This window comes from Spea bombifrons, chromosome 6, assembly GCF_027358695.1.
Source record: "Spea bombifrons isolate aSpeBom1 chromosome 6, aSpeBom1.2.pri, whole genome shotgun sequence".
In the NCBI taxonomy this organism is placed as follows: domain Eukaryota; kingdom Metazoa; phylum Chordata; class Amphibia; order Anura; family Pelobatidae; genus Spea; species Spea bombifrons.
In genome coordinates, this window is record NC_071092.1 from 36,236,331 (window position 1) to 36,248,048 (window position 11,718).

Consider the following 11,718-nt stretch of genomic DNA (forward strand, 5'->3'; position numbering starts at 1 on the left):
CTAGGGTTTGTTAGCGATACAAAGCCACAGAAGTCTCTTCCTTAGATTGACAGATATCAATTCAAAAGATACAGATGGGCAATAGCACCTCTATACAGATGGGCAATAGCACCCCTGCTGTTGCGGTATATTTTTCTGGTTGAGCATGATAGGAGTTATACTTCGACCCTGCAGGACGGGGATAAAGTTTGCTGTATATGCACCACAAAACAAATCCAAGGTCAGTTTTCATCACATTAATTAAGATACATGTCGAGATGTGTAGTATGAATAGAATTTGGCAGCAGATAAGAACCATTCGGACCATTTTTCCTAATATACAAATCCCCAATCGGCCCTTGGTAGATTCAGGATAGCCGTTTGCCTAACCCATGCATCTTCATGTGCCATTAGGTTAGCATCTACCTCTACTGGGAGGCTGTTCCACTGATCTACCACCATCCCTTAAAGTAAATCCTCTTTACATTACATCTAAACCTCAGACCCTCTTAGTTCTAGATTAGGACCTTTTGTACTAACATGTCGCCTCCTTTAAAATAAACTTTGTTTTTTCAGGTTAAAGATACAGTATAATGATACATGGAGATTTATACACGCAGGACGGAACAGTGGAAGGGAAGAGCTGGTGACAGCAGATTTAACAGGAGCGAAAATAAAATCGAATTTACTCCTAATCCCATTTGTTATCTAAATAGTACCATCATTTATTTATTTATTTATTTATTTATTTGTAAGAACATGCCCTGTGCAAAAGTAAACCTTGAACCAAAGAGCTTACGATCTACTCCCATTATTATTATTATTATTGGAAGACAGCGAGATTAAATCACCATAATAAATCTACCGGATGCCCAAAGCATGGAGCTGAGACATCACTCGAGGCATAACGAACACGGACGAGACGCCAAAAACCGATTCAATCGCCCAGCAACTAAAAGTAGTTTGACAGGAAACAATGTAACCATCTACTGAATCAATAAGAGAAACAAGTGTCCGGGGAGAACTAAATCTTACCCGGAGCAGCTCCGGTCTCACTCCCGCACTCACTCTAAACAGGACACCGAGCCCGTCACACACGGTACCGACACTCCGGTTAAACCAGATTAAAACTACACATAAATTAAGTGCTGAAAGGGTGTAACCAGGACCCCGACTTTTCCTGTCACCTACCGTTCTCTACCGAGCATACAAAGGCATCTGTTCCGCCTCCAGCAACACGGTACCGCGTCACCGAACGTCTCACCGGTAGCAGGAAGACTGGACCTGAAAAGGGCGGGTGTGAACGCCTTTACCTCGCCGCTCATTGGGTGTGTTCAGGGTGGGCGTGTCCCATAACAACGCTTTACTGTAAAGTTAACCCATGGAATGTGGTGTATGAAGTACTGAATACATTCACTGGAGGATTATAGCGCCGCCAGATTCCGTAGCGCTGTTATAACAGGAGTGCCAATAACATTAAGACGTTACATGCTACAAACATTACCAATGGCCTGATTGACTCGCCAGGTGTGCTATTCACTAGTCATAGGAGCGCTGCCGGTAAAGCCGTCCTCACGGCGCTAAAACAGACACTCGCCGTAACAGTCAGAGAAATAAGCTTCATTGTCGGTACCCTCCAAGCCGGACCGGGGAGGAAGAGGCTGGCGTGAACGATTCAAATGTGGCTGCTGGCTGGATAAGATAGGCCACGCTTTACGTTTTTCTGCTCATGTAGAGTGTGGCTGGGCGCACGTTCCCGATGGCCGCACACTGCTGGAACGGCAGATCAGCATACCTGGGAACCCTCCGGGGATAGCCTGGAAACTCCAGGAGACTCCGGGTCAACACCCAAATCCTCCAAGTCGTGGGAGCGGGAGACTGACATGCCCCCCCACTCCCATTTCCCCTTTAAATGCGGGTGTTTCCCACGTCATCAATGGGAACGCCCACTGACAGCGGCAGGACTGTCCACCACCATCAGCGGGTAGTCCTTGCTGCGTCCCGCAGGGGTGGGCTCCGAGGTATGCAGATCAGGTGTGCACAGAGCAGTGTTGACCAGCCTTTGCCCAATGTGCCAGATGGCCAGTCCGGGCCGGGGTATTATTCACCAGATTTGGGTAGTATATAAGTTTTAATGCATGGAAATTATAGGGCCACACTACATACGTCATGGGATGTACCGCTGTGTTCCAATTCCTTTATAGCTAATGCCAAGCTAAGGAGAAATCCGGTATAGCGGTGGGTTTATTGTACATGCGACCCAGTAAATTTGAGCCGATGAATAAACAAAAATAATACAACTGGTTAACTTCTAGAATGTAGGAGCATAGCGCACCGCCATGCGTATCTGGGCTATGGCCGCCCTACATCATTTAGCAGCCACAGGCCTTAAAGGGACAGGGTCGCATTTCTTCCCGAATGCTAAAATCCACATGAAGACATGGGCCCTGCACCTCTCCTCATTTATACAGAAGCCGCAAAACTAGAGTCAATAAACTGATAGCAGCAAAGTGGAAAGCAAGAACTGCATCATAAGCGCAAACATGATGTCATCAGATTGCACAATATTTGGTATGGTCCTATTGTGGCAAACAATGACACGACATGTACATCCATCCTATCCTGTATAATGCATGGTTCAATCTGTGTGGAGTGTTTTATGAAACCTCCCATATTATCTATGCATAATACAGGGCCAACTCAGACCTTATTTCCCATGAAGCTCATTGGACGTTGCCCTTGATAATGCATAATACTACTATTGAGTTAAAATGTTAAACTCCTTCTTTAGTGAATAAAACCTTTATTTATATAGTTATGGATCCTTTTTGGGCTCCATTGATGTAATTCAGTCTTGGATAGAGTATTCTGCCAGATAAATGAGTGTTAGGTCACACTATTGTTGGGCTAGTAGGACTGGTGTTGCCAACCTTGTCTGGTTGTAAACCAAATATCCTATTAAGCTCTCCGTAGGGGTTGTCGGTCCTTCCTAAGTTACAGCGAAACACTTAATGTTAAACACTAATAGACGGGATTGTTCTTCATTCTCATGTTCCAGGGAAACGAATTTGGATACGCAGCACCTTCCGTGTTTGAGCTGATAAAGCCTGCTAGCCGACACGTGCGCAATGAGATAAGGCGCATGGGTTTTACTGATACAGCAAGTCTGTGGCCCCTTAATGCGTGTTCTCATCCAGTGCCAGAATGAGGACATTATCAGTACTAATGATGTTTTGCGCAGTTTCCAAGCCCTAAAGGAATCGTAGTTATTGATTCTGTTATTAAAAACATTAACAACTAAACCACAAGCACATGGCATGCTGCGCTAACTGGAATGGGTAATAAGGATCAGAAACTAAGAAATGTTGAATAAAGCATACATCTAGCATACATCATATATATATATATATATATATATATATACACACACACACACACACACACACACACTGTGTGTATATATATATATATATATATATATATATATATATATATATATAATTTTAATGTATTAAAAAAAACAGCAAAAACATTGCACAATCATTGGGCCAAGGGGCATTCATTAGGAAAATTCATGGGAAAAACGTAAACTAAAGAGGTGTAAATATACAGGTTTCCCAGTGTCAGGAAAAAAGGGCTGATTACCAATACCATAGCTGCCAGCTGTCTCAAATATGGACAGGCATTTCACCTATGTGCGGTTATGGAAAATGATGAGATTCGTCATTCAATAACAGAAGCCTTAGTAAAATAATGGAAAATTCGTAGTGAACGTGGAGTCAAATAACCAAGTTAATCACTAGGAGTAAGTATTGACCTGGTGTGTTGGAACATGTTGAATGCGACACACTTATTCATTTCCAGACATGCAATTGCACCTCATAAGAATCAGAAAAAAAACCATAAATCCATTTAATTATTGTTTTTAGACAGTAACATGTGTTATTAAACCGGTCACTGGACCAGACAATGAAAATCAGATGAATACAGTTCTATAAAAGCAGAAAACAAGTCGAGAAGCTGAGGAAGCCACACTTAACACATTGTTACCCAAAAAGTATATAGATTATATAGATTTTTGGATGATACAGTTTGAATGGTTCCCAGATCCAATACGGGGCATAATGATTTAAAGAGACAACTCCATATTTTTGTCAGAAGAGAATAACAGAGGGAGGAAGAGATATTAGTCATCTAATTTCAACTTAACTTGTGCATTAAAACAATATTTTAAAAATAAAATAATGACCAACCTGTTGTGGTGTCCTATAGACGAACCTCTTTATCGTCCTAGTGACCTCTGTTCCAAAACAAGGGCTGAAAGACCATCTCGAATGGTTTGATCTTAATCTCATTGCTTTGAAGTTTAGATGAGAAGTGTCCCTTTGTTAACCTAAAGTAATGGATCAGCAAGCACTTTAGACGCCCAGCCTTGCCCTGATAAAACATTCGAATGATTATGCTCTTTGAGTGCATCCTGCCGGTATAGTGTGCCTGTCTGCTGGACCACCTGTGCATCAAACTCAACTCTCTTAACTACACCTTCTCTGACCACTAAAACTGGCGGTATACATTTACTAGTCTGGTTTAAGATTATTAACTCAATTAACACATTGGGGGTTATTTATAGAACCATAGAATTTGATGACAGAGAACCATTCAGACCATCTTCCCTGATGTAGGACTCAGGTCGTGATCATTAGATTAAGGATTGCTTCATGCCTTTCCCATACATGTTTAACTTCCTTTACTGTATTAGCCTCTACCCACTTCTGATAGGAGGTTGTTGTATCTATCATTTATCCATTTCTCTACCACCTTCTTAGTAAAAGTAAAACTTCCTTACATTACATCTAAACCTTGGACCTTTTAAGTTTTAGATTATGGTCTCTTGTTCTAATATTCCTCCCCCTTTGTGATAAACTTCCATCCTATACTTTGTTAAATGTTTCTATCACAGCTCCTGATTCTCTCCTTTCCTCCAAGCTATACATATTGAGCTCCCTTAGTCGCTCATGATCATTTTTATCCTGCAAACCATTCACTATTTCTGAAGTCCTCTTCTGAACTTTCTCCAAACTGTCAATATCTGGAGATGGGGTCTGCAGAACTGTACACATGGCTTTTTGTGACTGCACAGGGTAGCACCACCTCCAGTGGTCAGCAAGGTGTCTGTCACCCTGGCAGCTCTCTCCAGAAGCAAACGGGACTACCCACCTCTGGAGGCGCAGGGGCAATTGACCAGCACATGTTTAAACCTCACAATTTTCACCGGTAATTGATGCTGAGCGCTGGAAAATTATGCCATATCCCGCTGCTCATCACTCAAGGTAAACATCCTCCATATCATATGTTTACCCCAATTCACAAAAATAATCCGGCCAAGGAGAAGGAGGCCAGATGCAGGAATTCAGCTTCTAGCTCATTTTATTTTGAATAATGCCTATTAAAAAATAAATTTAATTTAAATGAATTGTTTATGTATGTTGTGCTAGATTACGAGATAATAAGTGAGGTATCTCGATCTAGCTAAATTTATGTATTATTTAATGCTAATGCTGTCTAAAGTATCTTACTATTTGTATTACTGTTTTGTATGTATGTTTTAGCGATAAATTATTTAAAAAAAAATAAAAATTAATATGTATTCTTTTTTAGTGGGGTTTTCGGGGACATTAGATGTTTTGTACCCAAAAAACCCTAAATTAATGTCTTGTTGGAGACTACTTTACATGTAATCCCCATTGTATATCCTTAGCGTCTCAAACTGTGCACCAAAACAAAGTGTCCAACAATTTTGACACGTCTACAAATGCAGCCATCAGCAGAAAAATAAAAGTTGCTTTCTTTAATAAGAACAAATAAATTATATCATTTTCTTAACCAAAATGAAAATAGAGTATCTAGTTAAAGTTGATCCCTTTTATTAGGACAACACAGAACAATATATTAACATCCATAAGCTTTTGGAACCTTAAGGGTCCTTCTATCTAAAGAAGACTGAGGTCCCAAAAAGCTACCCAAAATATACTTTGTTTTTCTATTTTGGGCCAAAAAAACATCTGAACTGCAACTAAAGGCTTCATTCCATTATCCTTTGGATAAGAGTGTAATGCCTGTGTTTGTACTCTCACCGAACTAGTTACCTGAACGTTCCATTAGACGACCCTGTTATTATCTTCAGTCACTGCTTCTAAAAATGAATAGTTTGGTGAACAGAGAAACCTTTATCGCAGTATTCAACGTGTACTTTGTATCAGTACAAGAACGTTATTTGTGCAACACTAACTTTTGATTTGAGAACCTAAAGTGAAAGCCGCACCAAACCTTTTTAGCTTCTTGCTATTGTCTCTTGGTTTTATGGAATATATATCCATATTTGTTGGAAAAAGTTTCATAAAGAGTAACTTTATAATGTATTTTTTAGTACAATTCGTGTAAAGAAGCAAATTCTCGTAACCTGGAAGCCTCTTGGAATATATTATTTGATGGCATCATACATGACATGGAGTGAGAAGCAATCATGTACTATGTATTGATGCACAACCTTTAAAATCTGCTATTTTCATATTTTCCGGCCTTTTCTCCTCAAAAAAGTGTTCTCAAAGGGACAGACTACCACTGGTGTTTTGAGTCTGTCCTCCATTTTCCTAAAGTACTTGAATCGCTACCAGGGAAAAGTGCAGTTTTGTGGAAAGAATATTGGGGGGAAAATATTTCCCACAGAAACTAGAGCATCTACGCTTTCATTGATAGTAATTGTTGTTTTATGCTGTCTTTTATGGCCTATTTTGTTTACTTCCCTGTGTTTTTCATCATGGCAAGAAAGCAGTGGTGAGTTGTCTCTTTTGGCGTGTTATCCCTCAACGATTTCCAGTAGAAATGTCTAGTTATGTCCAGGTTCCTCCTTCACGGCCTGAGCTCTGTGCTCTTGGCCCCACTCACCAAGGATGGGCTAGTGGGGTGCTCTGTGTATGTATCGAGCTCCACTAAGAGGAGGTTGGCTGGCCATAAAGTAGAAAGTCAAGCAGCCAATTTTTCTTACTACAGTATATGTTTACATGAAAAGAGTTAACATTTCTTGCATTGAGGTCTAAGACCTACTGAGAAGTGACACATTTCCACATTTGCTTCCACTTTTTGGTGTCCTGGGATCAAGCAGCAGTATCAGGTTAAGACCCTCTGGGCCACCTAGGCGTGGATAAACACTCACATACATGTATTCATAACCAAACACACCAATCAACCTATGTTCCAGGCACCTGGCTCCAATCCTCCAGACACACGGCTAGTAGCACGGGTCACATAGTGCTGTTAGGTGACCTTGCTGCGTGCCAACTCCCTGGATACAATAGAGCGGGGTAATTCATGGGGGCACCAGAACTCGGGAGACCCAAAGCACGTGCCTAGTGGATAATTTGGCACTACCAAGCAGCTTAATTGTACCTTCCTGTATTTGGTGCTATTGAAATGAAGTATACCATTTTACTAAACTATGTAAATGTACATATTTAAGAAAAACATATGGAGGCTGGTTCAATAATAAACTTCATTTTCTCTCTCCCCAATTGTAATAGAGTTATGGAATCTGCTGGCGCTCTCTAAGAAAAGGGCAATGTAAAAGTCTGAATGTATCTTGGTATTTCACCGATCTTGGTGATATTGGGCAGATTCGGAGGGTCACACAGTCTGAAGCTGACTCCTTTAAAAGTCTACTCTGACTATAGCTTAATCAATTAATTAGACCAATATTACAACCAGGGGTGGAGTTGCAATGACAGGGCCCGGCGTGGCACATTAAGGCCAGAGGCTACCTGATAACATAATCAGTCTATGGCTGGATATTCACAGGCGCACACTATATTTTTGTGCTCACGTAGTGCGCTGATCCAGGCATATCCAGCCGCTGCAGCACCCAATCTGCCAATGGATCGGCAGATCAGGTGAGTTTGGTGCTGTCAGCATTTGCCCGGTTGTACCAGATGGCCAGTCCAGCCCTAATTACAGCCATTTGTTTATTTGAGAATTTTTTTGGATGGACTCTTAAAGGGTTATTTTTTTGTCCCAATGTCAGCTCATTTAGAAAGTTTCCAAGTATGATAATCATATATTATTGCGAGTATGACCTCTGCCTTCATTTAGCACTGTTATTTGTAGTTTCCATTATAAGTGGTGGATCATAAGGGGATGGGGATACAAGAAAAAGTTTTAAGATTTTAAAAAGAAGGAGGTTAGAGTGTAACAAAAGGCAAGGGAAATTTCATTATATGTATGGAGCTCTGAAATTAAGATGGAAAAAGTATGCTGCATTATATTCTCCCAAAACTTTGAACAACATAAAGTAATGTCTGCTGTGCATAGATCTTGTTTGTGATACGTTTTGTGATATCCTCTATCTGGAGAAAGGACCCTAGATTTCATGTCGCAGACTGATTAAGCCATGTAAATTTTCACATTCTGCTCTAAAATCCACGAGTAAGATGTGTAACACTGCTTTTGTCCACTAGAGAGCAGTCATCATTTATTAAAAAATTGTTTGCCTCATGCAGAAAAATAAATGTAGAGCGGTTTAGTTATTATTATTTTTTATTTATATAGTTCATAGAATTTCCTGGGCTGTCACTGCTCTGTCAATCCTAGTGTATGTGTATGTATGTATGTATATATATAGTAGAGTAGAGGTTGTAGCCGTATTAGTCCAGTGGTGTCAATATCAAATAACAGATGGAATAAGTATCATGTGATAATACCTTTTTTATTTTTTATTCTGTTAGTCCAATAAAAAAGGTATTATCACATGATACTTATTCCATCTGTTATTTGATATTGTATATATACCATTACATAAGTTATGGTGAGTAAAGGTGATGGAAAACCCTTCCACTAAATTTTAGGGGTATGTAGAAGCATTATTAAACACTCATCTACAGACACCCCTCAAAAATATTATGGTGTTGCCACAACCACCAGGCTGTCCTGCACAGTGGGCAGTTACTCTCAAGGGATCCATGTATAAAGAGGATATAGAGGCAAAAGGTGATAATTGTTGAGCTTATTTGCATGTGCCTACCCAGAATCCCTTGTGGTTGTGGCAGCACCATGAGATTTCTGAGGGAACAACAAGCCTTCTGGTTTGTCTGGTGTCTGTAGATGAGTGTTTAATAAACAGTCAATAGTTTCCTAGTGAAGAACAGTCTTTTTTGTTATTGATTAACTACTTATTGAATTTAAAATGAGTCCAGGCCAATTGATTTTTTACCATAACATTCTCCTCTGACCCACTAGTTCTATATTGGCAAATATTTAGTCTTGTTTAGTAATTTTACTCTTTCACGATTGCTGTGAAGTGTTTTCATACATGCTTTGATATGATCTTATTTGTACAAGGGTTTTGTTGTTGAATATACTCATTCTTACTGGAGCAGTGTGTCATGTTCTTGGAATATCATGAGAACCAATGTCCTCCTACCGTATAACCACATTTCATGAGACATTGACCTCTAACCGCAAACACCTCTAACTGTACTTACTTCAGCTGCTTTGATGGTCATCTGTATATCAAACCCTAGATCTTCCTCTTATAAAGATAAATGTCCAAGAGAACGTTGAAGGTGGGTCAAGGCATTGGCGAGCACCATACAACGCAGTCCTGGGTGAGGGATACAGTCTGCACTATTCTGCTTACACAACTAGCGTTACATTGAAATCTGTTCCCAGTGAATGCAGACACTGTTCTTACAAATATGACAATTTCCTTAGCTAATCAGAAAAAATGTTGGCTTGTTCAGATCTTATAAGGAATTACTCAACAGATTACTTTGAAGCACATTAATCAATGTCTATGGCATATCGCATGCTTTATCAAACAAATGTAAAATACCATAGTGCCTCTCACACACATGCCTTCTTACACATGTACACTGAAACATACTTACTCCATCACCCCCAGTTACTTTATATAACATGTTTATATTACACAACAGTGCAACCCTCATCTCAACGTGAAAAGCCATATAGTAATTTAGAAACTTTGGCTAGAAGAATACTAGTGTGAAACATAGTACCATAGTTGCAAAAAGTCACATAAATAGTTATTTTATAATACATTATTAAGTAACTATTTATGTGACTTTTTGCAACAGATATTACATATTCTTTATAACCGTAGAAAAATAACAAAAGCTTATACAAATATGGCGGGAGTTCCCCTTTAAAAATTGCTATATTGTATATAGACCTTTTTCATGCTACTTTGTCAAAGGTTTTTAAGCAAAAGAAATTACATTTCTCGTTGAAATACATTTTTCCACCCTTGTCAAATCCTGGAAACTAACTGAAAATCTGCAGAGAGGAAGTTCTTCACCAATCTGTTCTGCATGGACTTTCCCAGGAGCTCACATGGAAGGAGCCGTAAAAGAAGCCTGGCTTCGAATGTGCTGTGTTAAGGAGGCTTTGTGTTTTTCTAGGAACCTCCTGATTTTGAATGGGGGGGGGGAGCAGTCAGTGACCGTCACAGCCATAGTTTGTTAAGACAATTCCATCGTTGGCAGCCTTGAGGACTAGTCCCCAGCACCCCCTCTCTCAGCCCCCTTAGCCATTTATCATTCCTGCCTGACTTTCCAGTTGCCTCTTCCAAATCCCCACAAGATATTTCAGCCACAATTCCACTTGTGTTTGGTTGGGCTTTTATGTTGCACTCTGCCTCGTATTTGGTATGTATGCTCGCTCTCCGAACAAACTCAATCAGGACGTTTTCTTTCCCAAGTCCATTTGTAAAACAAATGAACACACCAACTTACATGCGCTAAAACGCACTGGAGTCCAGGCTACAGGTATTTATAGCTCTCGGGTAAGAATGATTAATACTACAACAATTAAATGGGAAATGCCATGAAGAAAAATATTTTCCTCCCTAAGCATAGCATACAGTGTTGTACATAGTAATGCAAGTTAGGATTCACAAACACAATATCATTACGTACAGACCTGGAAGAGGTTGACGCCATGGAGCGGAGGCGCAATAGGGAAGGGATGATGGGAGTGCTGGTGCCCAACAGGGGAAGGCTGTCAGCCTCATTATAACACACACTCCCTCTCACACAAACACTCCCCAGTGGCTCGCAATCCCCAGTTATATAGGAGAGTCCTCAAGTTGGTACTTGAGAGATATATCCCCATAGACTTTCATTAGTCAGGGCATCAGGCTGGGTGATTAACCCCTTCAGCCCTGTATGGACGTACCGGTACATCCATAAAACGTATCTCAAGAAACCCTTATGGAATGTACCGGTTATGTCCTGACCTTCTTGCAGAGGCAGGGACATCCCCGCCGCTACACGGGAGATCAGGCTGTTTGACAGTCTGGGCTCCATTCTGGCTTTCTGCTTCCACATCCACTGTAACAGCTGCCAGCGCGAGTGCTGGAAAACTGTTACAGTTTTATATTCCCTTCTGGGTCGCGTCACTGCTGACATCACCGGAAGGTAATCCGAGGACAGGATATCCCCTGCAGGGTCTATCCATGTTTCTGCCGCCTTCACCTGAACAACACCTCCTGAATTCGCCCATTCATCACAAAAGAAATTACAAAACACTAATCCACTCCCTTGTGATATCCCGCCTGGATTATTGCAACGCCTTACTAACTGGTCTCCCCCTCTCCTGCCTTTCACCGCTCCAATCCGCCCTCAACACCGTAGCTACATTAGTCTTTCTCTGTCACCGTTCCTCATCTGCCGC